The sequence below is a fragment of the Monodelphis domestica genome, chromosome 8 (assembly GCF_027887165.1).
Source record: "Monodelphis domestica isolate mMonDom1 chromosome 8, mMonDom1.pri, whole genome shotgun sequence".
NCBI lineage: Eukaryota > Metazoa > Chordata > Mammalia > Didelphimorphia > Didelphidae > Monodelphis > Monodelphis domestica.
The window spans coordinates 206,682,914-206,695,603 of NC_077234.1; the positions used below are offsets into that span (position 1 = coordinate 206,682,914).

Below are 12,690 nucleotides of genomic sequence, written 5' to 3' on the forward strand. Positions count from 1 at the left end.
AATGCCTTAATAACATGTGATACAAAAGGAAGTGGAAACTTACTCGTTATAATAAAGACGTTGATGAGATCAGATTGCCTATAATGGATGATAGGATGATATAGGAGAAAAATAATTTGCTTTGTTTTTAAGAAACTCAAAATATTAATATTTGTATTTATACTATATATAATAACATTTTTAAAGACTAGGAAGTTAAAATGGAGTAAAATTTATTATGCTTTTATTGATTGTATAAATCAGAAGTAATATTTATGATCATGAATAAGGAAATAGTAAAACATAAAGCATGTCAAGCTTAAAATTGTCATAAAAAGAAAATGACACCAAAACTAAATATATTCACCAAATGGCAGAGCATGTAAGTATATAAAGAGAAGACTAAGTTTAAATGATATACATAAGACATTTTATAAAACTTTAATCAGCTTCAAGCTTAGACAGAAACATAAACACAAAGCAAATTAAGAACATGAACATAATGTCTGAATAATTAAACATAAATGATTAGTGTTATTGAAGGAGAATCTTAAAGAGTATGTTTTTTTTCATCATTACATTTCAACTTTGTGAAAGGGTAAAAAATAATCACGAGCAAAAAAGAATTCAGAAAGCAAGAAAGCAAGAAATATTTAAAACCTTGGTAATAAACATAGCACTGTAAAATGGTAAAAAGTTGAATATGAGCAAAAGACATTGACTTAAGTGGAAACCAAATAATTTTAATCTAATTTTATGATTAAAATTATCTCAAGAGATTGATTTTGGGTAAGAATATAAGTTTATTTGTTAGGCCAGCATCATAACCAATAATGTGATATAAGTCTCCATGGCCCTCTTGCAAACCAGGATGACCTCGACTGGGTCAGGCAGCTTAATAAATAATTTTTTTTGGAGCTCATTATTCAGCTTCTTTTCTGACCATCCAAAGACATTATTAATTGATGATAGCTAGTTAAGATGTCGTCTAACTAACTGTCTGCTCATCTCCATCCACACAAATGGACAGATTACATACACCAGAAAAGGACTCTTTCCCCCTTTATCTATTAACCAAATTCTGTTAAAATGAAAGATATTCCTTGGAATTTCCAAGGACAAAGAAAGTGCAAAAAGCAGCAGAGTAGATGATATCTCTGACCCAGCTCCCAGACAGAGGAATACACAGTAATTCTCCTTGATATATAGGAATTGATACAGCATATGAAAATATAAATTCTAATGCTAATTAACAGTAATTCAAAGAACAAATCATAGGAAAAAAAGAAAAAAGAATAGCATAAAGTATTTCATGGTGAGAAAAATATATAAATTTGAAGATGCAATTTAGGGATTCCTTACAGGAAAACATCAATTTTTGAACATTTCTATTAATATAAGACAAAATTTGTTAAACACATGAATATGATAAAAATATAAATCCACAAAGAAACAAAATAGTAGAAATTTTGAAAATAAGTGAAAATAGAAAAACAAAAGTCCTATAAACTGATCATTAAAAGAGATTGTTTTAAAAGAAAAATAAAATGAATGTCATTTAATAATTTTATTGAAAAACTGAAAAAAAATCAATTCTGAAAGTAAGAAATTTAAAGGTAAATTTAAATAATGGATGGGAGGAAAATAAAGGAAATCATCCAAAGCTGCTTAGTTAATTATATGGAAACAAATTAGAAAAAAATTAATGGATGAATATTTTAAAAACATACAATACTCAATTATAAATCAGGAAATAAAAAATTTTCAACAAGACAAATTTTTAAAAGAAATTTTGTTATGAAATAAATGATCTCTCAAATGGTTGAGGAAATGTAGAGTATATTAATTTTAAAAGGAATTGTATTAACCATAAAATTATACTTAACTCCTTCATTACAAAAATAGAAAAATTTGTTAAAATTCTTTTTCTAAACAAATTAGATTCTGATGCCCAGACCAGAAAGATACAAAGCAGAGAAAACAAAAACAAAACAAAAATCCCAAAATAGACTAAAATTGCTAAAGCTGTTGCCAAGTACACACACACACACACACACACACACACACACATGCATTTGTACACAGACTCATAGGTACATTAGCATATGCATTATGTTTGGAAATTCATGATTCCAGGAATATAAGTGAGATTCATAACAGGGATGATTGGTATGACATTAAGTAAAAAAAAGTATAATTAAATTCATGTCACATAGGTTTATCATTAGAAGGGACTTTAGAGACCATTAATCCAACCCTTTCATTTTACAGAAGAAGAAATTAAGGCTCATATGTTTAAAGTGACTTTCCCAATATACATGGCCAGTAAATATCTGAAGCAAGTGATCTATCCATTGTACCAATTTACTTGCTTCATTGTTGTTATTGGTTTTGTTGTTTTATAGTCTGGTTCTTTATGACCTTATTTGGTATTTTCTTGGCAAAGATACTGGAGTGATTTGCCATTTCCCTTTCCAGCTTATTTTACAGATAGAAAATGGAGGCAAACTAGGGTCACATAGCTAAAAAGTGACAGGTCAGTTTTAAATTCAGGATGTTATCTTCCCTAGTTCCCAGCCTGGCATTTTATATTCTATATACAGATAGATAGGTTATATATATATATATATATATATAATATTATATTGTGCATATGCTCATGCATAATGTGTGTACACACATCATGTCAGTTGTAGTTCGAAAACATCTACCACTTTCTTTGATATTAGGAATATTGTTAGAAATGCTAGGGTTAGTAAAAAGAAAATACACTGAAAAAATAATCATCATGAAATTTCTTTTTACTTGTGTATGATAAGATTGTTTATTTGAAGAATTGCAGCAAATCAACAACAAATATCATGATGATTAATATATAAATATATCAGCTAGATAAATTTTAAAAACCTTGAACTTTCCTATAAGACACTAACAAACATAGCATTCTTGGGTCTGAGAAACCCAAGGGCATATGCTAGTGGAAAAAAAAAAAAACTTCTTTCTTCCACAAGAACTGGAAAAATTCAAAAGTTATCTGGCAAATAAAAGTATATATCAACATCTTACAATATTTAAGGCAAAAATCTAATTATTATATGATATAAGAACAAAAACTCACTCTAGGAGATGTATCTTTAATTGTCATAAAGTATTTATTAACAATGAAACTATGTTAAAGCAAATACATTCAGTGTGTAGGACATCAAATATTAATCAGCTGTGATACAACACAGAAGAAATGATGTAAAGGACACCATCAGAGATCTGCATGACTAGAAAAGAATGAGTGAGTCAGTTATGTAGCCTTAACAAAGGATAAGTGATGGGCAGTTCTCAAGCTCCATTGACATCCCTACAATCAAGAGAAGAGGAAGTATTCTGGCTCATTAGGTTTAGATCAGCATTTTATGTCACACCCCACAGCATGTTTAGAATGGATATTCTAAAAACACATTTTCACCAAAAACCTCACTCACAATTAGTGGATACTGGAATAATTTTTAACTAGACCTAAAATTAAAGAGATCATAAAATGCAAAATTGGCAATCACATAGGTAAAGTTAGATTTTTTTCAGAAATAAATTCAATGTAGCTAAGATTAGAAAATAAGATATCAATTGGGAATATATCTGCCTTCAGCATTCTAATATTTGCAAGATCTAAAACTTTTTATCCATAAACTAAGAGGTTCTATCAATGATCTCATGGTGCCATATGGATTTCAGAAGCAGAATCGTATGCCATATAGAGTATTAGCTTGGAAACAGAAGTTATTGATTTGGGGGGACAAAATTATTCTTCAGACATTTATGACCCTGAGCAAATTACTAAAACTCTCAGGCCCTCATTTTCTTCACTTATAAAATTGGGGGTTGAACTAGATAACTCTGAAGTCAGTAACTGTTTTCTCTCTTACACTATTCTTCAGTAATTTATGTCAATCTTAGCTAAACTAATACTCACCTTATTATAAATCTCTTAAATTATAGAAAAACCATCACAGTTCTTTACGGTTACAAATGGACAATTGGAAGAGAACTTAAGAGTCATTTCATTAATGATGGAACTGAGGCTCAAAGTTGTTAAGTAAACTGCCTAGGAAATACTGGGATGAAGAAGCAAAGCTAATATTTTATTTTATGGCATATTATCTCCATCCTTTTAAATTGTTTTATATAGAAGATTTTAATATTCAAATATCTTCAGTTTTGTCATATCACTTTTAGAACTAAATTTCTAAAAAAGGTTATCCAAATTTATTTCATTCTTTCACTTGCTACACTTTTTTTTTATTCTCAAAGGTTGAGTTTGAAGTCAGAGTACCTTGGTTCAAATTCAGCTCTTCTACTTACTATCTGATTGTATTTCTTTATGTGTAAATTCATGACTCTAACTGAGATTCATAAAAGGATACTTGCTACAACATTAAGTAAAATCAATCAAAATAAAAACAAGTATAATAAAATTCATGTCACATAGATATATTACTAGAAGGGACTTTAGAGATCATTAATACAACTCTTTCATTTTATAGAAAAAATTGAGGCTCATAAGTTTAAAGTGAATTTCCCAGGTATATGTGGCAAATAAATGTATAAGGCAGGATTTGAACATGAATCTTCCTGACTGTAGCCCCAGTGATTCATCCATTGTAGCAATTTATTTGCCTTGTTGTTGAATTGTTGTTGCTTTTTCTTTCTATAATCGTGTCTGATTTTTTTTTTGTGACCCCATTTGGCAAATTGCTTAACCTTTTCCAGGCTCAGTTTCTTTATAAAATGAAGTTATAAACCACCTAATTTCTAATGTCCTTCCTGCTCTAAATCTTATAATTTGCCCAACACCAACACATTAACTAGTTCCTCTTGGTTTTGAGTCTGGTTGATGTTCTAGCCACTTTACCATGCTTCATTTCTTATTAATTTTTTTTGTATTTTTCTTATTCTTAATTCTTCCCTTTCCTTTCTCTGCCTCCATAGCATGTCAATGTCCAGATCCCATTTTTTTCTGCTTCAATAACTTCTTTCCTATCTGTGCCTTCTCCTTACTCAGGCAACAGCTACCTTAGTTGAGAGTCTAATTACCTCTTAATTGAACTACCGAATTAGTATCCCAACTTGCCTTTTCAATTTCTAGTTTCTCCTCTCTCCAATGCATCTTCTACATAGCTACCTAATTTATATGAAAAAAAAAACAGAAATCTGAGCATGCAATTCCTTTGCTACAAGACCATCTGTTGATCTCTATGATAAAATAGAAAAGTTTGTCTTAATAATATGACTTCCATCTATGTTTCTAGGAATTTTATATAATTCTTTTTTATACACTCCTCTCATCCAATTGGCCTGCCACAATTTCTTTATACATAAAAATAAATCTCCTGAATGAGAAAATGAGCAAATGATTGCAAGCATGCAAGAAATTACTATGTGGGAGTTGTTTTTTAGAACTGCTGGTATCCAAAAGACATTACTCTTGCCCTCGAGGAATTTACATTCTAATAGAAACAAAATCACACGTAGAGAGTAGTATTGGATAAAGAATAATATTTTGACCTTGACAGACACAAGAATAGTGAATAGAGCCATAGGGGATGGACATTCTCTGTAGAAGCAACGGTAGTATTGTATTCATCACTGTTCTCTGAGCATGAGGTGGGAGAAGGTGGGAGAAGAGAAGTTCTGGAGGTTAGTAAAGCATCTATGCCTTACACAAGTCTCTTCTGCCACAATAACCGTAACTGAAATACACTTCTCTCACTCCACCTAGTTTCTTTAAGAGCACAGTTCATCTCTTGTTTGAGGGTTTTCCTGTTCCTCTCATTTATGAGCATACTGTATACAGCTCCTGAAATTCCTTATGTATGCTTTTAACTTGCATGTTCAATTATTATTATCTCTTCCAAGAATATAAACACCCTAAAGAAATGGACTTTTTATTGTATCCCTAGTAATTGAGCAATGTTGCTGAGCTGAACTAATAAAGGTAAAAACCCCTTATTGAATTATGAAGTTTTTGCATACTTATGAAAAATGAGAGGTTTTACACCTTGAGATCTTAAAATTATAGGTCAATCTATTAACTATCATTGAAAAGTCTCTTTGCCATTTCCCAAAAGCTTTAGATTGATTTATTTTAAGAGATTAGGGATTCCTCATTCCCAGAATGTCTTAAAGGTTGCATTACTTTGGTCCTTCAATGCATCTATGATTTCATGGATGTCAACACTCCCTCCAAAGGTGCCACATTTAGAATTATAATTCATTTCTTTGTTCTTAGCCTCTTAAAAATCACATCATCTGTATATCTATTAGAGTCCACTGGGAACTGAATATCCATAAAACGTCAAGGGAGGAAAATATATGAAAGAATTAATGAGTTGACTTAGCAAGCCTTCATCATCTTCATAAATTTGCACTCTTCTCCAGCAATTAACATAAAGTTCTTAAGAAGAAGACATAATCGAACTATGTACCTCAAAGGGATGAACTGTATCAAATTGAAGAAGTGATGGATTGAATTGAATTGAAATAGTGTGTTTTAGACAGAAGAGCCAAATATGCCAACAAGGGGGAAATTTTAAAAAAAGAAATATATTTGCCTTAAAACAACATAGTAACTTCCAAGTTATTTCTCAATTTAGGTTGAATTAAACTGAATGATGGAGTTCCTCATCACACATCCGATGTCATTCCTACATGCCTATAAAACTCTACTAGTTTTATACTTCAATTAGCAAGTAACTACTTGTCTTCACTCCCAGTATTCTTTATTGAATGCAGTCTGATTTTAAGCCTACAAGTACAAGGGTAGATAAGTAAGAACAGAGTGGGTTTTTTTTTTTTTTACATCTACTAAAACGACTTATTTTCCTTAAAAAGAAAGCATGAAGGCCATAATTTGTATCTTCAGTTTCTTCTCTGATTTTGTCTTCTTTTTCATACTCTTCAATTCTATTACTATTATTATTACTTTATATTTGAAGAATATCTTAGCTTATAATTTTTTCATGCATTGTAACATTCAGTATTCACAATTAACTTTGTGAGTTAGCCAGAACATTTATTATATATCCTCAATTTAGGAATTAGAAAATTGGTTATATTAAGATACAGCCCAAAGTTAATTGTTGTTCAGTCCCCAAGCACTGGCCTTGGTAAAGTTGACTTATTAAAAAATTGGAATACAGATAGTTTATAATCTCCTAGCAGATGGACACAGATACTAATACAACTGAATATTCCTGAAAGGTTAAAAAATAGGGCTTTTAAAAAATCTTAAAATGGATTTAGGTTGACATGGTGGTACATAACAATAATCTCTGTTATAGGATAGATTGGCTGTCAGGAGAGACAAAGGCACAGAAATACAGAATGAGAGGCATGGAAGACAGATTGATAGAGGCAAAGATGGAGTAAGAGAGGTGAGAAGAAGTGGGGAGAGAAAGAAGGAAGGAAAGAAGAAAGGAAGGAAGGAAGGAAAGAAGGAAGGAAGGAAGGAAAGAAGTAAGGAAGCAAGGAAGCAAGGAAGCAAGGAAGGAAGGAAGGAAGCAAGGAAGGAAGGAAGCAAGGAAGGAAGGAAGGAAGAGAGGGTGGGAGGAAACGATTGTAAACACTTATGTAAACAGTAGCAAGTAAATGATGTAATCCTAGGTCTCATTTTAATTGTACTTTATGCTCTATTCTTCTGCCTCTTTTGTTTTTATTTGAAAACTGAACTTTAGCTATACACATAAAAATTAACAGACATGTAGTAATAAGTGGTTAATGATGATTTCTAGGGGAAAAAATTAATACCTTACTATGGAGTGGTCAGGTGGAAAAAATTGCATAATAGAGTCCTGAAGTTTTTTTCTTTCCATAAAAGATAAGACTTGCAATTTCACAAAAGTACTTTTTCTTTTCTTTTTTTAAATGTTGTTAAGCCTTCCATCTTAGAATCAAGACTCTTCGTTGTTTCCAAGGCAGAAGAGTGGTAAGGACTAGGTAATGGAGGTTAAGTGCTTCTGCTAGTAAATGTCTGAGGTCAGGTTTGAACTCACGACCTCCTCATCTCTAGGCCTGGCTCTCAATCCACTGAACAAACTAGCAGCTCTCCCCCAAATGAGCCTCTAATATATTTTATTTTATGGTTTTAAACCCTGTTAAAAGACTAACATATTTAGAAGAAGCAACCATTTAACCTGGTATTTACTGTACTTTAGAAGCTCTGATGTGTTTTAAAAGCCAAGAGAGAACAAGAGGGCACCAAGTGCTTGCAGTCACTGGAGAAGGAAAAGAGAACTCCTATGAAGGAGGGGCAAGTCTGAAGAAAAGTGGCTGACTTCATTATTTAAGGAATAGTCCTGGTTCATTGTGCAGTTTTTCCTGTAAAAGTATACATAAAAGAACTGCCTAAACAGAGTCCTTTCTTTTGATGTCCTTAGATCACACCAATACTTGAAACAAGGCTGGGTTTGCAAGATTTATGTGGCATGCCTTCTTCATTGTCTTGAGTATCAGCTAGAAAGAAGGGTAAAGTAGAATTACAAATCCAGTAAGATCATCTCTATCAAGAGAAATGCAAAACTTTTGACAGTAAATGATCAATAAATAATAGCCTCAGTTTTCTCTTCTATAAAATGAGTGTGGATGGGAAGGGGATTAAATGTTCTATAATGTTCTGTCCAACTATAAATCTATGTTTCTATCTGCTTTTAAAACTTTTCAGATAAATAAGAAAATATTTAAATTATCAGATTATCATATATTTATGAGTCAGAAGGTACCTAAAAAGATTCAAGTCCAATATTTTGGTTTTACATATGAGAAAACTAAGTTTCAGAGAGGTTAAGTGATTTGTCTTTTCAAATTATAAACTTGAAAAATAGCAGGAATAGAATTAGAACCCAGAACCTCTGATTCCACTTTTTTAGGTAGTTTAACAGCTAGATGATGTTATTTTTCTATGATCAAAAATGAAACACAATTCTTCATAGATATAGATTTGGTGGCATGAAAAATCCAAATGATTGCATTTAATGTTTAGAATTCTTACTCTGGTAAATAGAAATGGCTTTATTAAACTGTGTATTTTATTACATCAAAAAGAATCTTTCCTTCTTTCCTTCCTTCTTCCTTTCTTTTTTCTGTTCTCATCTTTCTTCCCTTTCTACTTTCCTTCTTCTATTCTTTCCTTCATTCCCCTCTCTTCCTCCCCTACTCTCTTTCTTTCTCCCTTCTTACTACTATTCATTCCTTTCTTCCTTATATTCATCCTTCCTTTCTTCCTTCCCAAGAATATTTCTTTAAAAGTTCTACCTAATGTCATCAAAGTTTTCAAGAATATAGAAATATAGTATTTAAAATTTTAAATGGAAGGGAACAAGAAAAAATGATAATGTATATCTTGAAAGGTACAATTATCAATAGAAAAGAATATTATCAAAAGATTTTTCATTCTCTGATACTTCTGAAATGTATATGAAAGATTTTTTACAGCACAATTTAGTCATTTCTTTTAGTGATTTCTTCATATTCTCAGCAGAGAAAAAAATGGAGAATCAGTTAGACATTTGGGCAGAAGTTTCAACTTCATTATCAGATTTTTAAAGTTATCAGTTCAAATATAATTCTGTATTATATTATCTTTATTTAGTTGCTTTGCATAAGTCATTTCATTCTTTGTTTCTGCTTCCTTTTCTCTCCCTGATATTTTCTATCAGGGCTCTGCTTTGTACATAGTAAGCATGGGGTAACTGTTTGTCAAAGAACAATAAGTCATGATAAATCTAGATTTTTCTGCTGATACAATTTAAATTAAATCCAAATTAATGGGCAAAATCAACAGTCCTTACAACAATCTAATAGTTTCTATGACAGATCCTTTAGTGGATGAAATATTGTATAATGCTTTTCCCCCCTAGAATAGGCTATTTTATCTCTATCCACCATCCCCCCTACCAATCTACTCATCACTACAATGATCTGCAACACATTTTTCCCATTTTGATCATATTAAAGAAGAGCTGAAAGAAATATTATTGGATGGATCACAAACCACACGTAAAAAAGCCACAAAACATTTGTAGATGTGTTATGTTCAGTTCTAAGGATTTTGGAGTTACATTTTAAAATACTTTCTATGTTCTACTGGGACTGTTTGTTAAGCAAATAGTTAATGGATGAAAAATTAAATGTGACAGTGAGGGAAACCTAAAAGATCTGTTGGTTTCTGGCACCCATTCACATGTTTCCTTGGTGGTGGAGGAAGCCCAAACCTTTGAAGCCAAAACATGATCTAATGAGAAATTCTCTTACATATACTGAGGTTTTCAAAAAGATGAATATTTTTAAAAAGTACAAAAGGAATGCATTGTGTCATCTTCAGTGCCTTGAAGGTTTTCTAATTATATTTAGTAATGCATTCAAGCAGTCAAAGTTCTAAGATAATTTTCTTTGAAAATTAGATATGTTGCATGGACATTTAGTGACTTTACTGCTCTGTTATTATCATTCATTGTTTTCAATGGGTTTCTTGGGAATGATTGTCAACATAAGCCTCCCAACAAAAATTTAAAATTCAGCATTCAATGGAATTGGTCAGGATCATCATCTCAATTTAAAAAATTAAATTTACTTATTTATTCATTTGTTACAACTACACATAACATACATGTACTTGCTAATTCATTAGTTACACTAAAAATGAAATTAATCACATAAAAATATTAAAATGTCTCCTTCCTTCCTTCTTTCTCTCCCCTCCTCCCATTAAAGAAGGCATCATTGGTCAGAAAGATATTTGTACATATAAAACTATGTCTTGTCTATTTCTGTGTATCAGTTCCTTCTCTGGAGGTGGACATACACAAGTTATATTCAAGCAATATTTCTGTTGCTATATATAATGCTCTCCTCATTATATGCTCATTTCATTCTCCATAATTTCACACAGATCTTTCCATGTTTTTTTTTAAATCAACCTGCTGGCATTCTTGTGGTACAGTAGTATTCCATCACAATCATAAGCCACAACTTGTTTAGCCCAGCACTGCTACTATTAGGTTTGTTTCCTATGGTGATTATGGAAAAGGGGAAAGAATCTATATGTTCTCAAATATAAGAACAGGAAATTGAGGGGATGCACATCAATTGGAGAATGGCTAACCTCACAATTTCGAAACACACTGGTGATTTTCAAAGTAGATTCTAAAGGAACATTTCATGTGGGCAGAGGAATTCCTGATTACCTTGGGGCTTTTTAGCCTGTTTGTATCAATGCTTCTCCATTCCCCACCTCCCTAATAATTTTACTACTCAATAGCACTTCCATCCAAAGGAAGGCAGAGGAAACAAAGAGATAGAACTGAAGCCAGTCAATTTTGTTACTCATTAATGACTCTGGTAAAAAGGTTCAATAAAGGGAAGAGGTTGAAACTACTTGCTAAAATGAGGTTTTTCAATTATCTGTAGGTGCTAATTATCTATACTATCTAAGAGTCCAATTAACATGGATAATCAAGAGTTGACTCAAGTATTAAGCTTAGACACCATTCACTACCTAGTTATTGCCTTTCAAATGCTCTTACATTTTAGAGTATTTTAAAAAACAATAATGAAACCCTATGTATGATAAAGTGATAATGCTAATGTTATTATATACAATACACATATACATGCTGGTACAATGATACACACTAACATTGACGCAATTTTGTACATATGTGTTTATATATATATATATATATGTATATATATTATGGGGAAAGGGAAGAAGAGAATGGTGAAACAGGAATAAACATGGTGCAGCCCTTGAAAATTGAGTTTAGATCCTAGTTGTGGTACTAGCTGTGTGTACACAGAAGTCACTTAACTTCTAATTTTTTTATCTGTAAAATAGAGAAAATGTTTTCAGTCCATATTTTACACAGTTGTTTGAGACAGATGCTTTGTAAATGTTAAAGTGCTAAATAAATGTGGGTTGTTAAATTAGAATGCTAACATACAAAGGCATTGTTCTTATCCTGTAACAATTTTTATTCAAGAAAAAACTTACATGGACATAGACATATTATATGCAAGACAGTTACAAACATTAACAAAATTTCTAAATGAATAAAATGATGGGCACGTTTTTAATTTTTGATTTTTGGATTGTTATTCCAATAAAGAAACTAATAAAAATGAACAGAGGAATCACATGGGATTAGCTATTGAGGAGAAAGTTTGAACTAAATAGTCAGTAAGCTGTCTGGTGAATATAGGAATTTTTGATTACCTTGATTACCCACATCCTAACTCCCTAATAATTTTACTCCAAGGAACTGTTTTAAGGATGAAAGGTAGAAATTTTTAAAGAGAGGATATGCTCCAGGAAAAACAAAAACAAAAACATGATATAAGATAATGATAGGAAATAAGAAAGAATGTAATCAAACTGAATTCTAGATGATCTAAGTGTATACAAAAGTATTATATTTTGTGGTTATAATTCATTTGGAATTAACTTCAACAAATCTGAAATATCATGAACATTTTCAAACCTTACACATTTTCAAGATAAATGACAAACAACTTGAAATGGATTTTTTTGTTCTCTTTTCTTCTAAGATGAATACTTGTTTTCTGAGACTTGTTGTTCAGTAGTTTGGGGGTTTTCTTGGCAAGGATACTAGAGTGATTTGCCATTTTTTTCTCTAATTCATTTTATAGATGAAGAAAACAGAGGCA

The 12,690-nt window shown here is 31.3% G+C and overlaps 1 protein-coding gene across 1 annotated transcript in view; it reads right to left on the reverse strand.

Annotated features, from left to right (window-relative positions):
• GABRB3 (gamma-aminobutyric acid type A receptor subunit beta3) overlaps positions 1-12,690 on the reverse strand; it is a 268,362-nt gene that overhangs the window by 224,473 nt on the left and 31,199 nt on the right. The gene's annotated exons all lie outside the window — the stretch shown is intronic.